Source organism: Motacilla alba, chromosome 9 (assembly GCF_015832195.1).
Source record: "Motacilla alba alba isolate MOTALB_02 chromosome 9, Motacilla_alba_V1.0_pri, whole genome shotgun sequence".
NCBI lineage: Eukaryota > Metazoa > Chordata > Aves > Passeriformes > Motacillidae > Motacilla > Motacilla alba.
The window spans coordinates 14,496,966-14,512,369 of NC_052024.1; the positions used below are offsets into that span (position 1 = coordinate 14,496,966).

The 15,404-nt window shown below is 43.0% G+C and overlaps 1 protein-coding gene across 1 annotated transcript in view; it reads right to left on the reverse strand.

Annotated features, from left to right (window-relative positions):
• Positions 1-107, reverse strand: part of OSTN (osteocrin) — a 61,451-nt gene extending 61,344 nt beyond the window's left edge. The window contains exon 1 of the mRNA XM_038146316.1: positions 17-107. The gene's annotated coding sequence lies outside the window, so the exon portion shown is untranslated. The remainder of the gene's footprint in view (positions 1-16) is intronic.
• Between the last annotated feature and the right edge of the window lie 15,297 nt (positions 108-15,404).

The following is a 15,404-nucleotide window of genomic DNA, read 5'->3' on the forward strand; positions in this document are numbered from 1 at the left end:
CTAGCATGAAACTCACCCATGTCAGGTCCATGTCTGTATGAATAGAGGTTTAAAGATGAAAAGCTCTGTAGGTGTAACACAGACGGTCACAGTGTCCTCCTCTGCAAATCTCATGCCACTTTAACACTGAGACATGGGGGCCAGAAATAAGCAAAAGTGGGAAGCATCTGGTGAAAATCCATCAGAAACTCAAGACAGCTCTGAAAAGGATTTGTTTGTGCTTGGTTACCGTGGCGGTGGCAGTTGGGGTGAGCTCCAATTACATCTGACCCGTTGCACCACTTCACTGAAAAGGAGCTCATCACAGTCCAAGAGATGCCAAGCACAAAGGTGCTTATTTAAATTTGTCTGTCTCTGGTTCCATTAATCATGACCTCCTGACAACTTTTGGGTCCCACTTTCCTCTTCTTCCATCTTGGGGCAGCCCTGAAGGGCCTCTTTTATCAGGTCCATTGAGCCAGCACCACGATCTCCATGAAAGCTCCCAGGGTGGCACTGGCTCACTGTCAGACGTGGCTCCAGCTCATTTCTTTCCAGCACTAAGAGTCCCCTGACATGGTTATTAATCATGGCCTCACTGACAGGGCACTGAACTGTCTGGAGATGAAACTTCTTATTCCCATCCAGGGCTCCCCAGGTAGGACATGGAATTTGTTTCATCTTTGTGTAATCAAGAAATAGAGCACTAGGGGAGTGAATTAACCCCAACTTCAGGTTCATAAAGGTGTCCCTGCTCTGTTTAATTAAATCTGTCTTAAAACCTTCTAATCCCAAACTAAAGACTTAATAATGTTCAGGAACCTCTTTTTCCTTACAATATATTGGTATAAACTGCTGACAGCTTAATATTGAAATAAACATGCTGCTCCTGTACCTGACCTGGCCAGTACAAAGACCAAAACCCACGTGACAAAGACCAGCTTCTCCCAGAATGACAAGAGGACAGTGCACCACAGATGTCAGGTGTGTAAAACCTCTTAATTTAGTGCTATAAAATGTCAAAGACTGGGAAAAAACAGTTAAAAGATCAAAATAAAAATCATTAATGGAAACAAGAACAGGGTGGAAAGGTTTGATTCTTTCTCTGAACATGCAGAGACCTGTCCTTTTAGACTGAGGATGGCAAACCCTTACCCATGGGTTTGGGATATTACATTTTCCTTCAAGAGAGTTTTGAGGCACCAAACATCACTCCAGGCCTGTTTCAGAGTGGTGAGAGAGAAGCTCTGCTCAGGCTCTCCAGATGTGGTGGCAAATCTGATTTTGTAATTCCTTCTTAAAAAAAAAAGTGAAGAAGATTCGTTTCAGATTGTGATTAGCAAAATTCAAACCTAGATCAGAGCTTTCTTCCCTTCAATATAGAACAGGTGGTTGGACTTGGAATTTTGGTACCAGAAATGAAGTGTCCTGAATATTCATCTCAGCATCTGTTTTGTCTCAAGAGGTAGAAAACCACAGTCAACATTTTAGAAGACAGCTTTTGGAAAGCAGAGTGACTGTACATGAGATCTTTAAGGAGGCAACCACATCAAGAGAAAAACAATGTGGTTTAGAATTGGAGAAGAAAGACAGCAGGAATAAGGCAGAGATGTACAGAGGCAGCAATGCAGTCTGTAAGGAATGCCAGTCCACGCCCAAAGTGATTTATGGGAGGCAGACCTATTCATTGCTCTCCATCCCAAATCCATCCAGGTCCATTTGAGGAGGGGTATGACTTGTAGTGCTTCTCCCTTCCTGAGATGTGCAGCTGTGCCTCAGAGACAGACAGGGAGAAATGTAGAAGACTCGGACACAGCAAACACTGTCCCAACAGAACATGGAGCAAATGGAAACGGTTTCCACTCTTTCTTTGCCTAAGAGGATTATGTCAGCAGGGCCTGGCTGGCGTCTGCACCAGAGCTCAGCGCCAGCGACCAGGGCAGCCAGCCCTACCCTCCTGTCAAAGGCTTTCATTAAGACTTTGCTTCCCTGTTGCTCACATGGCGGCTTGCACGTGCTCCCTAAATATCCTGCATCCACCTCCAAGGTATTTGCTGATATAGAAATCTCTTCCTCCCCCTTTGCCCCTCCTCCCAAGAACCTGGGGCCACAGCACAAATCACCATCCTGCTGAGAAATTTTCATTACACAAGGATGGGACAGAGGGCTCAAGCTGAATGGGTATTACCAGAGAGTTCCTTATAACTGTACATGGTGTCTACTCCTCTGAGCCTGCCATCAGTCAGCTAAGAGTGCACATAAACCCTGCAGAGAACAGCAACAACCCCTTCTCCTCATGCACTGCCCGTGCTGGGAATAACCAAAGGAGTTACTGCTCCTGGTCAGCTCCAGGTGCTCCGCTCTGGCTGCAGAGATACACCATGGGCTGGCACCGTGGACTTTCCTCATTGCTAAAGAATTAAATTTTCCTTATTGCTTAGAATTAAATAAAAATCCTGAAATCCCAAAGACAGACCCTTGTAACTTCTCTTTCACAACCTGCCTTGCCCTCCGGCCTGCTTCTTCCCTGTGTCCTCAGACAGCCAGAACAGATCCAAGGGGGTGAGATCCATTTGGCTCAAAATAGGCAGGTCAAAGGACAGTCCCAGCATTTCAAATAACACCACAAATCTTCAATCTAGTCTTGAGATGAAAGTGAGGGATTTTCACCATTAAGCTCAGGGGAGAAAAGCCAGGATCCTTGTGGTCAGTCACACAGTTAAATACACCCAGCTGCAAAGAATGACATATTGTGGTCACAGAATCTGCAAGTGAGGATAGGTTTTCCCAGATATTTAGCTCCCCAGCATCCCAGTAACAAGGGATAGCTCTACCTGTCTTCAGGTAACACTTCCAGCAGAATCAACCAATGAAGCTACATGGAAACCAGCTCATCCCTTTCATCTCATTTCTCTGTTACCAACTTGAACAAAACCAGGAGAAAGACTCGCCTCTGATTGAACAGATAAATTAAAGGCAATTCCATTTACAAAACACAGCATATAAAATTGCATATACTCCTTCAGAATAATCAGCACATATCAAAAATCACTTATAAATCCCATTTGTTTGAAAACATGGATTCTAGCTTCAATTTTATGCTATGTTTTGTTTCTGAAGTAGCAACTATAGCTCAAGGCAGGAACCAAAGCATCAGACAAGTCAAATGTACCATCTAATGTGGAACTACCAAATTTTTTTCAGTATTCTCACACATGATACCTGTCTCTACAGATGTTCAGTATGAAAGCAAAAAGATGATCATAAGCTGGGATATTCGGAATGAAATTTTTTTTCTAAAAACAAATAATAGAAGTCTTTTTTATTAACCCCTCTCAATTATTTGGAAAATAAGAACTACCTTTACTTGAGTGTCTTTCTTTTCTTTCATTCTATCCCAATTTGCATTCTGTCACTGGAGAGGTCATACTTAGTTCTTTTTTACTTTGAGAAGGCTTGTTTTTTCCTTTTTTCCAAGGACAGAAAAATTTGGAGAAACCAAAAATCATTAGCAAACCTTTTATTTTTGAGGAGGGATGAGCCTGTAAAGTGTTGGATCAGGTCCAATAAGTTACCTTTGAATTTCTATGGCGATACACATGGAAAAGTCAAAGAGACTAAAAATATTCATATTTCCTATTTAAGTCGCAGAATATTGAAGAAAATCTATTTCCATTTTAAAGTTTATATTATATTGTATTTTTCATTAGCTTCTTCTTAAAGCTTTAAGTTCCTTTTTTGCCAAAATATTCAAAGAATGAGCCCCTCCAGAAGCATTTAGGAAACTACACTTTTGTAAACACAGCACTGCTGTAACTGTGACAGCAGTTTCACCAATCATATCATTCACTGGGCCACCTGAAGTCCTCCACTTTCCATAACCATTTAGTCCTTTAGCAAAGAAATATAAAGACTGTAAAGCTAATGCTTGCAATCTAAGATGCAAAGCAAGTCTTAACTCCAGGTTTAAATTAAGGATCTAACTTTTAGCAAAAAACAAGTATCCAAGCAACAGCTATAAAGATGATAATCTGACATATTTATAGGGATCAGGTTACCTGTACATGGACACACACACTGCAGATAAAGGTATGGTGCAAACTACTGATATAAAATGTAATTCACAAGTGACTGGCTGCAGCATCCCTGTAACCCAAGTCTTAGATATAAGAGAGCCTCAGTGGCAGAAGGGTATTTCATGACTAGTGATTGCCTGGGGTGGCTCAAGGCAGCTCTGCTTGCATCTCAGATGGACAGCATGTTTTCCAGAGTGCAGACTAATGCTACCATCTCTTTGGGATGTCCTTGTGTGTCCCAGGTGGCAAGAAACTCAAGCAGAGCCAGTCAGGACAGCCTGGACAGGAGCCATAGGCACAACAGGTCCAGGCACGGGGCTGGGGCAGAGCACACCACTGACAATTGCTAACGCTGGCTTTGAGCACTTCCGAGACTCAGCCCAGCAATTCCTGAGCATCCTGGCACCCTACATCTAAGACCCAGGTAGGAAATAATGTTTAGAAAGGCCATCCTCAAGTCAGCACTTGGCATTGAAGGGTTCAGCCTTCTGATGAAATCTCTGTGTTTCTGGCCCTTTATGCATTCCTCCCCAAATATGCATCTTGCAAAGTCAGTGGAGAAATCGCCTTGAAATGTGGTCTGCCAGTCTAAAAACATTTAGGAAATGACCACAAGAGCCACTACTAACTAAAGCTCACAAAAACAACGGGATCTTTTTAAGAACATACAGTTGTATTTGGTTATGTGTGTGCAATGTATGCATAGTGCCTACGTTTAATCCCATTGTATTGTAAGCAAGTACCTGTGCCATAAGGCAAAGTCACCACGATGAACCTGCATCCTGCACAGCGCTAGATTCTGCTTTATGTGCACAGATCCCAGTGTAAAAGGCAGATGGAGGGGCCAGTTGTGTTAAACCCAGGTGCTTAGGTCACAGGTTTGTGGTTTTGTTTTATGTTTTCTTTACCAGCAAACTGTCCATTAACTTTAGTGAGAGCAGAAAGCAAAAGGAGAGGAATTTGTGAAGTTGGTAGCCCATATGGCTGGTGGGGAGTTAATCTGTGTCTAAGCAGCAGGTCGCATGAGCCAGGCTGTCTGTTGGGGTTGTTAGTAACCTAGGGGCAGATCATGGAGCAGCAGGGAACAGGATAAACTCAGCCTACAAATACAGTCAGGAATGTGGCAGGAAATTATTTCTGAAAACATACTCTGAAGCATAATAGCAACAATCAGACAGTCAGGCTGTGTGTATGAAATCTATCTGGACTCAGGGCACACAACAGCAGTGCACACAAGGGTGTGATAAGGCAGATTGGGTGTATACGCCTGTGTCCATACATGCATGTTAAAAACACAAACTCTGCTCAGAGAATAAGTGCAGGCACACCAGAGTATAGCTACACAAACAGTGCTCCCCCTACCATTCTAAGCAAAGGAGAGTAAGTTATCTGCTTATGTTTCATGCAAACCATCTGCTTTATAAAATTATTCATTATGTCAATACTAAAGAAGGACAGAATTAGCAGAAATTGAAAGGTTCAGGCAAGGAAAGAATTTTATTTTTAAAGGGAAAAAATCACGAAGTAAGCCTCAGGTTGTAAGAACAGCCCAGGACAAAGCCTTTACACCCCAAGTACAGACTGTGACACTGGGAAGGGAGCAACATGACAGAAAACCAAGAACCAGGTGGCACCGACAGACACAGCCTGAGGCAACATGGAGAAGGTTTGCAGGTAAGACCAAAAGAAGCAGGAAATTTAATTAAATTTTTAATTTTTAAAATGCCACTCAATAAGAATTTTGATGCTCTAAGCTTTTTCAGCATTCAAGACAACAATAAGACAGCAAACAATTGTCTAGGCTGGAACACTTTATTTTCAATCATCTTTTTTAACTCATCACTGCCATAACTCCAGATAACATTAACCCTCCAGCTATTGCCAACTTTAGGATAAGAAATAGTACATATTGGACAGTTTAAGCAACATGACACCACACAGCTGGGTGATCTGCCATTATTTTGAGGAGAAGGGGTAAAAGATAATCAAATAATCTTTGTGAAAATGTAGATTTAACAGCACAAGTGGACCGATTAGCTCTACAGCCTGTCTTCTGCTGTGGCTAGCAGAGGTTGTCTAGGAAAGTATGCAAGAGCAGGGCACTGCTTCAGCCATATACTCATCTGCTCATGAGGCATTTCAAGCTCGGGAATTTCTAGAAGCATTATCACTGTATTTACTACTAGTGATCACTAGCAGGACTTTATTTTAGCCTCAGCAAAGAACAGCCCTCTTCACTGACCATAACAAATCGCAAGGCAGGTCGACTCAGAGGGAGAGACTCAAAACTTCCTGCCACAAGTGAGAGCTATTCTTCCCCAACTTAAGCACCAGAACAAATCAAACATGACAGATGTCATTTGTATTACATATTAGGGCACTACAGGAAAGCCAGGGCCCACCAGCAATGTGTGCTTTATAAAAGGCCCCAGCACAGACTGCAGAGTTGAAAGAAGAGAAAACAAGCAATATGAAATTATTTTTATGCAATGACTGATATTCTTTGAGACCACTTGGAAACAAATTTTTTCTGAAAGTAGTAAAATGTTGAAAAGTGAGTGAAAAAGAAGATTGCTTTTTTAAATAGGAAAGGCTGCACCTTGCCTCAGGTAAGCACTAGAATGCTATTTAGGTCCATGTACAAAGGCATCAGGAAAGTTTTAACAGAAATTACATTTCTCTAGATTAATACCTGTCCCCAAAACTGTAGGATGACAGCAAAAATGACAGAGAAGAGTTTCTCTTGGGAATAGAGATGAGCTTTGGAGGGGTATTAAACATAAACCAAACCTTAAAGGGAATAACAGGTCAACCTATGTGTGAAAAAATCTTAAAAGAGGTTCTCCCATGACCTTTAGTCAGAAATCGACAGTATTTTACATCCAGCAAACAGGAGGAATGGGGAGTCAATGGCTGGGCAGAAGCACTGCATGCTACTCTCTGGATCATGTCTGTATCTGCCCACCAAGTTTCAGAGGTGCTTGTCCCAGCACAGAAGGACGCTGTCATGCATTTCACTTGATCTCGGCCACCTCTCCTCTCTAAAGAGGGGAAGTCATGCTTAGTGTGAAAGAATCTTATCACAGTCTCCTAGAGAAATGTGCAAGAACTCAGTCTTTAGTGGATGAATGGGGTAGATCTGAGCATTGCTCGAACTTCAGCAAAAGCAGCGCAACCCCATGTCCCTCACTGCCACGGGTCTGCACACACTGCCAGCCCTGTCCCAAAGATCAGCAGAACTAGGGATGCAAGTCTCCTGAGCAGAGTACCTCTGGAGCTAATTAGCACATTTACACATGAGCTGAAGGTGAACACTAATCCTTTTCCTCTTCCTTAACCATCAGACTCTACCTTGGTCACACAGATAATTGTCCAAAAAGACTCTGTGTTAAGCATCATCTGAATTTCAAGATGCGTATGGGATTCAAAGCAAATAAACTGCTGCTGGATATTCTTTGCCTCAAAAGGATTTTTCCCTTAGTCTTCCACTTCTGTTTTTCTGCCTTTCTTCAGGTTCAGATATTCTACATAAATTTGTTCCTACAGACACCTCTCTTGTTACCTTTAATTCCCACAATCCTTCTCCAGTTCTATCCTAGACCTGCAGTGTGTCCTCAAAGATTCCAGCTGTCACAGATCACAAATACTAACATATTGATCTTGAATTCAAAGTGAGATTTCTTCCAATACTTTAGTTCATATATGAAAAATTTCCTTCCCTCCTGCATTTGCTTCTCTCCTTTAATCATCAGGCTCTCAAACAGGTCAAAATATTTCTCTGCACTGAGAACCACTTGTTTCAGGTGAGCAAGGAAAAGAAAAGGAGGTTCATCTCTCCAGAGGGCTAGTAGCAGCTGCCTGCTGGTCCTGGCACTCAGGCAGTGTGGGGGCAAAGTTCCACCTTGTATGGAAGTTATTTCATCAGGTGTCTCAGCTGACCAGCTGTTACTGACCAAAGAAAGACAACACTGAGACCCCAAAACCTCCATACTGACTGCACAGCTCCCATCTCTGATGGGCTGAGGGTGCTTTGCACTGCTCGGTTCTTTAAAAGGCAAATTGAAAACTGTCAAGTTAATGGGGAGGTTTTGTGTGTGCTAATTATAGAACACAAACCCTCATTGTCTCTTTCCAAGGCTGGGTCACACTCTTGTTACAAAGCTTTTGTAACTCTACTAATGCCTTTAATATAAGCCCCTATTAATTGTATAGTCAATTCCTAAGCCCAGTGCTACTGGGTTGCAGCAGCCAGGCAGCTGACTATAATTACAATGTGCTTATAGTGTGCTTAACCTGCATTTATACAGCATGTTAATTCTCATGATTCTATTTTAATTTGGTGCAGGATTGACAGCCTTTTGATTTTACTCCACAGATCAGATCTAGCATAAGCAGCAGCCAGGTAAATATGTCATGCTGTCCATGTGGAAGGAGGTGACACAGCACTTCATCCTCCCTTGGGTAACTGGAACCACATTGTCCATACAGCTCTCTGCAAGTTGTTTTTTTTTTCTATTTTCTTGCACATCCTGGCTCATTAGAAACCTTTATCACCAAAACAGCCACCCTTCTAGAAGGCACAAGTGGGAGTTCAGGGCAAACAGGAGCTCCTGTGAATGTCACTACTAGTAAGGGATCCACAGCCTTCAAAAGAAGAGTTTCCCTATCCATGAAGGCCCCAGTTCCAGGCCACTATGCAATATTTAAGCAATTTTAGAAACGAAATGAATTTTTTCCTCAACCATTTCAGACCAGGTCTGGACTCTACAGGTGAATGCAGATCAAGGGAAACACTGCTTTGTCCTGCTTTGCTTTTTTGTCTATAAAGAAAACCTCAGAGAAGCCCTGATAAAAACTAGAATGCTGCATAAATTGGGATGGAAGCCAATTCCTCCTTTACTCTGCTGGCTGTCTGCCCCATGAATGCCCATTTTTGAATGACTCAGGGGCACTGAGGCATTCAGATCTTCCTGGTGCTACTGCCATGACTGCCCAGGGATCAGGGAGCTCAGTGCTTATGAGGGTGGGCACTCACAGCTGAGATGTGCTCAGACTTCAGGATGACAACTGGCTTGGCTATATCCAGCACTGACTCCATTCCCCTGACACTCCGATTAGCAGGTGGCTCCTACCTACCAAAGTTCTCCTGGGTAACAAACTCTCTTTGCAGCAGGGCCCAGTCTTCTTACCTTTCCTCCTCCCCCATCTTCTCTTCATTGTTCAACAAATAATAAATAGCAAATAAACACTAGAACAATTAATGATTTGGATACCATGAAAGAAGAAAATGTGGTATTTCCTCTGAAGATGATTTAAGAAAGGTATCAAATATAGGAAATGCTGCTGTAAATGAATTTATTTTATGCTCAAGGAGTGCAGGACATGAGCAATGAACTTAAATTATCACAAATTCAGTATCAAGGAAAATCTCTGCAGTAAGAACAGTGGCATGCTGGATTTGGTTGGCAAGGGATCTTCCATTCTTCTCTGTTTGCAAGAGCGGGCCAGGTAAACACCCATCAGACACAGCTCAGCTAAAGAGCAGCTCATTTTAGAGCATACAGAGAGACATGATGACTCACCAGGATATCTTACAGCCATCTTTTAAAAAATTCTTTTAACCTTTATATTACCTTTCTTTGCATGTCTACCCATTTCTCTCTTATTAGCTTTTTCTTTGGCAAAAATAGTTTTAAATGGGAACACGCCCCCTTATTTTAGGACTTAATACCAATATCCAATATTTCTCATTTGTGTTTACCCTCTTGAAAGAGATATAAAATCCCTCTATTTATTCACGTAACTACACTGATAAATGTTTTTAAATCAAAATGTTCTTTGGAATAAAGTGAACTTATGTACACAATACTAACTTCAAAAAACTTCACTTTTTAAACAATAGGCTCTTATGGAAAAAAATATCACTGTTTTAGAAGACAGTTTTCAGCAAAAAGGATCTTTGACTGATGTTTTCAAAGGAAAAAATAAACTCCCTAATTTGAAGAAGTTATTTCATTGTTCATTGTATGATTCTCTCAACATTCCCTGCATTAAACTCCCCATTAATATATTACTTTTATTTCTTTCCTTAGGTATTTTCCTAAAAACAAAGGCCACCAAAACCTATAAACTGAAAGTGTTTCTACTGCATATTAGATCACTGCCCATACGCACAAGCACTTATTTAACCCATGCTCCAGCAATAATATCTCAACTTTACAAATCCAGAGCCTGCTTAATCTCTGTTTGACAAAATCCAAACAGGGAAGCCCTGTGCCCCCAAATGCTGCTCTGCCTGCATCCCAACAGGTGGGCTCTGGGCTCCTCTGTCGATGTGATTATTGCTGTCCAATTCCTTGCCTTTCTCCCAAGGCCATTCTCGTTCTGCAGGATCACTCATTAGCCCTGTCCCCAGCAGGGAGCTGACATCCAATTAACCAGCTGACAGTCGTCCAGTGGCTCCCACTACTCCTCTAAGGCTCTGTTTACAAACACGGGCTGCTGTGCCCGTAAAGGAGGGCAAGCTGAAAGTCCCCCTGCCAGGCCAGTTTGTTCAAAACGCTCAGAGCCCTTTAAACAATACTTTTGTAGGGTAAAGATCGGGCATACTGCGTGCAGCGGGATGCAAGTCACCCTAATGGCTGCAGCTGCACGCGGCGGGAAAGGGAGCAGCAACGGGCACCGAAACAGGAGCATCTGCACTCGGGTCCCAGCTGCAGCTGGGAAGCCAAAAGAAATTAGCAGATGGGGAAATATCACTGAATTCTATATAGGAAAGCGCCTACAGAGTTCGTCCGCAGTGATGTCAAGGTCTCTCTGACAAGGAAATAAGCTTTTGAGTATAAAGCCACAGGTGTTGCAACTCCTGCATGAAGGAACAAGTCATTTTACCAACACACAGCAAAGAAGCTCCGCACACTCGAGCAGGAACATGATGTTCCTTGCAGAGAACAGAGGTTTTCAGTTTGCAGGGACTCATTGCAGAATGCCTCTGCCTTTGATGTGTATGTGTTGGTCTCATTCATTGGCACTGGGAGTTCTGCTTAGATTTTTTTCCCCTCTTTGGCCAACTCCAGAGAAAAAAGGTGCTCAGAACTATGATCATTGCTACCAAACTTCCACTTGGCACCAGCTAAAGCAAATAACTCCTCCTACTAAGTCAGAGGTCCGCCTTGGCATAACAACCTCAAACTTCAGTCGGGAAAGCTTCTCCTAACTTGGCAGTTAGGAGATCTCCCTTGCAGCAAGTCTGAAATTAGACTTCAAATTCACATGTTTCTGAGTATTTACTGTATTTTTGGGATTATGATCTACATCCTAATTTTTACCCCCAGCTATTTTTTTGAGTTAGGTACAAAACCACAAACTGGTCCAGCCAGTTTCAAATCTGAGCCAAATTCAGTTGAATTTTTCATAACAAAAGTCTCATCTTTTTGAATAAACTGAACTTGCTACAAACCAAGGCGGTGGCTGATTTTTGCAGCGAGGAATGACAACACTACCTTGAGAAGGTCTCCACTGTAGTACACTGCATCTCTGGGTAAGAAACACAGCAGAGATGATCCCAAGATTGATAGCAAAGCACCAAATCCTGGTTCTTCTTTCCTCCAAAGGTGTTTTGCACCATGGTTATAAAGTATTATGCGGGGATTAAGTGCCCATTCCTTCAGATTTCTCCCTCTCACACTATTAGAGTGATACAAATAAGAATTTGTTAAGAATTTAAGGTTGAACATTTAGTCTCTGTGCTTTTCTTTAATGTAACTATTCCTATTTGGTTACACAGCAGGAAAATATTTCATCCAGAAAAGGTCCTTGCAGGCAAACACAAAGCAGGGCTTTGGCCAAAAATATACTGTAAGAGCAGATTTAATAGCCTGAGAATTTACCCCTCCACCTCCTCTAGATGACAGCTGACTAGAGATTAACCTGCCAATAGCCTGTACCTGTAGTACAAGTGACATCAGTGCTTCCAACCTGCAGCAGTGCAGCTCAACCAGGTGAACTCAAACCATGTTCAGCAGCAATATGAAATCTCACAGGGACCACTCACATTCTGGTCCTCAACTCACCTGCAGTATCCTCTCACAGGAGATAAGAAATAGATGAAGGACAGGCACTTATTTAGCCTCAAAAATAATTTCAGCTCTAACCAGCTAATCACAGCTGAAAGGACAGCCTCTGCTAAGAAAAGCTGTTGCTTTATCTGGGCAACTTATATTGCAAATTATTGTGTACAGATCAACTCTACCCGTTAATTAACTGCCCTAATTCATTACATTAGAGAGGAAACAATGATAATTGCCATGAACATTGTGGTGTGACACGAGAGCCACAAACCAGCCAGCACAGCAGCACCGGGCAGAACGTGAGCCATGTCCCTCTGTCCCAGGCCCTGGGCTGTGCTCCAGCTGCAGCCTGATTATAGGAAATTAAGAATTTTTTCCAAAGTTAGATCACACTGCTCAAGACTTGGCCCAGGCAAGTTTTTTTTTATGAAAAACCACAGAAATGGTGATTTCATGATCTCTCTAGCTTATGATGTCTGGGTTTTCTTTCTTTTTTTTTCCTTCCTCTCGTATCTAATTGAAATGTAACTTCTCCCAGCTTTTGAATGCTTTCCCTGTGCATGTCTGAGGTGGTCTCTGTCTTCTCTATATACCCCCCACAGCTGCAGAAAACTGTCATCAGATTCATTTAGCCCTCTTCTCCAAGCTAAGTAAGCCCAGCTCCCTCACCCTCACCTTCTCCAGCCTCCTTACGAGCTTATTGGCCCTCCTATTTGATTTTCCAGTTTGACAACAACTTTCTTGCATTGTGAAGACCAAAACCAGATGCAATACCTCATATGCAGTTTCACCAGTGCCTAGTAGAGGTTACCAATTGTTGTCTTGCTAATGCACCCTAGCAAACAGAGAGCACCCTCTGCCCACTTTTGCTTTGTCTAGGTAGTCATAAAATTATCTGTTTGTTGGCTGTGTCAAATCACTAATCCCTGGAGTTCTTTCTGATGCCTGTTATTAAAACTGTCTTCTTTCTACACTCAGCATTTGTAGTTAAGTGAAGTCTAAGAACCCTAAAATTCTTTTAAAAGTTTGGGCAGAAATAAGCTCACTCTTTCTGCAGACCATGTACGCCCACAAAAAACCAGTCTCTAACTACACTGCTTTGAATCCTGTGGCATAGACCAATTCACTAGTGAAAGACCAACAGATGGACGGAAAGGGACACCCTCCTCCCCCCTCTGGCTGGTATCAATTCCCATTAAAGACTCTCCTGTGTCTAGACTATGCATGCTGACCACTCAATGCAGGCAAAATTGCAATCCATCTTGATTAACTTCCTAACAAGTTCTTTGGGCCTCCCTCCTTGTTCCTCTACCAGTCACACTCCTTCTCTCTAAAGTTTTCCTCTAATTAATTCCATATTAAGCACTGAAAACCGGCAGGGTCCTCTCAGACGGCCCCTGTCCCTTTCTGTGCGGACCCTCCGGGTCCCCAGTGCTAAGCCCACTGGTAAAAAGCTGACATCTGTGCAGCAGCTCCCAGGCTGCACTTTCAGGTACAGCATGTGTTGCACCTTGAACTACCGTCTCATTTCAGACCCCACCATCGAGACCAATTAAGTACAGAGCACGCAAGGAGCTGACCGGGTGTCGCATGCTGGCTATAACCACAAGGACTTAGAGGCCCCAAATCTGTTATTACCAAGCTGTTCCTGACAGCAGCATGCTGCCTCCTAACAAAAAGAATAGATTAAGATCAATCAAGTCTCCCTCTGGCTTGTCAGTGGGACTTTGGACCACACCTTCCACCCAAAATTTCCCTCCTCTCCTGCTTCTGAACACCTAGGCAGCTCCAGGCTAACAAGGTGGCTGCTGAGTCAAGCGTGAGCTGAACCATATGTTCATAATTAGTTAACTTCTTGCTTTATTGCTAGAAGCATTATCAATAAATCAGTGACAGCCCATAGGGGCCTTAGGAGATGCAACAAGCCACCCCCAGCCAGCACGGGGCCCTCCCCTCCACACGGGCAACTGGCCATATTTCATTCCAGCTGTGGCATTGTGCACTGAATTAACTTTATCCTCAATTTAGAAAGCCAGCATGAAATCAAGAGACCTGAGGGAAAGAATAAAAAGAAAGAGAGAGAGAGAAGAGGGAGGGGAGGGAGGAGAGGGAGAAATCCTAGCAGGTCAACCCCAAAAACAATTTGGTGAATGACCATCTACAGGGATGGTGCTGCTTAACCCATTGCTGCAAGGCTGGTTGTGGGCACCACAATAATTAATAAGAGCCTTTCTGCCTCTCATTGCCCAGCGCTGCGAGAAGGTTTCTTAGCACAAGCTGAAGGGGGAACCCAGTGATATTATTGTTTTAACCAGTCACTGTTAAGTTACAGCCTAATAGCAGGTAAAACAGAGCAATAGGCAACAGTAGTGCCAGGGTGAGTCTGGCTGGACACACCACTAGCTCTCGAGGTGAGTGCACTCACACAATGCTGTGCTCAGCTTGAGCAAAGAAGTGCTGTGACAGGTCAGATACTCCCAGATCTGGGAAAGCACATGGCAACTGTCACACTGCTGGGTGTTAAGTCAGATTCCCTGTGAGCAATGGAGAGTGCTGGAGGCTTTTACACAGCAATTCACAACACCTGAATCCAGAGCCTGCCCCTCCTCTGGTCCTCACATCTCTGTGTACTGCAAAGTTACAAAGGCAACCTGAACATTACCCACGACTAAATTCTGAAATGCCTGCAGTTAACTCATCCTTCCTGCCTGGATGTTTAACAGAAACACAGCCTGAGCTCCCAGTGCTCCCACCGGCAACTTTTATCTGGTTGAAAATGCACCTGAAAAGGTCATTGCCATAAAGCAGAGTAAGTGCTATCATCCTCCTGGAGCCGAAGGAATTTTGAAAATGCAGCCCAAAATAATTCCTTTCCCCCATCTTGTTCAGTTTCCCCCATCCTCAAAACTTAAATCCAGATGTAAGATCCTAAGTGAAGGCTTCCTGATTTACTCAGCTGAACCTTCTTGCTGTGCCCGGGTGGGAGCTGAGGGACAGATGCTAGCAAGCCCTCTAGTGTCCACCTGCAACATCCTTCTATAAAACATCCCACGGTCCTGGAGTGCATGAAAACCAAAACATTTTCAGCAATAAGCTAACCCTCAAAATTCATGATACTAAACCACATCTTTGAAAGAATAAAGTCTATAATTAGTTTTACTCTTGAAAATAAAACTGACAGCAGTTACAGAGGGTTATTCCTCAGTAAGAACATCTATCATAGTATCATCCTCATCACACATTTAGGATAAGCAAAGCAATAAAAGCAAGTCATTGAAGG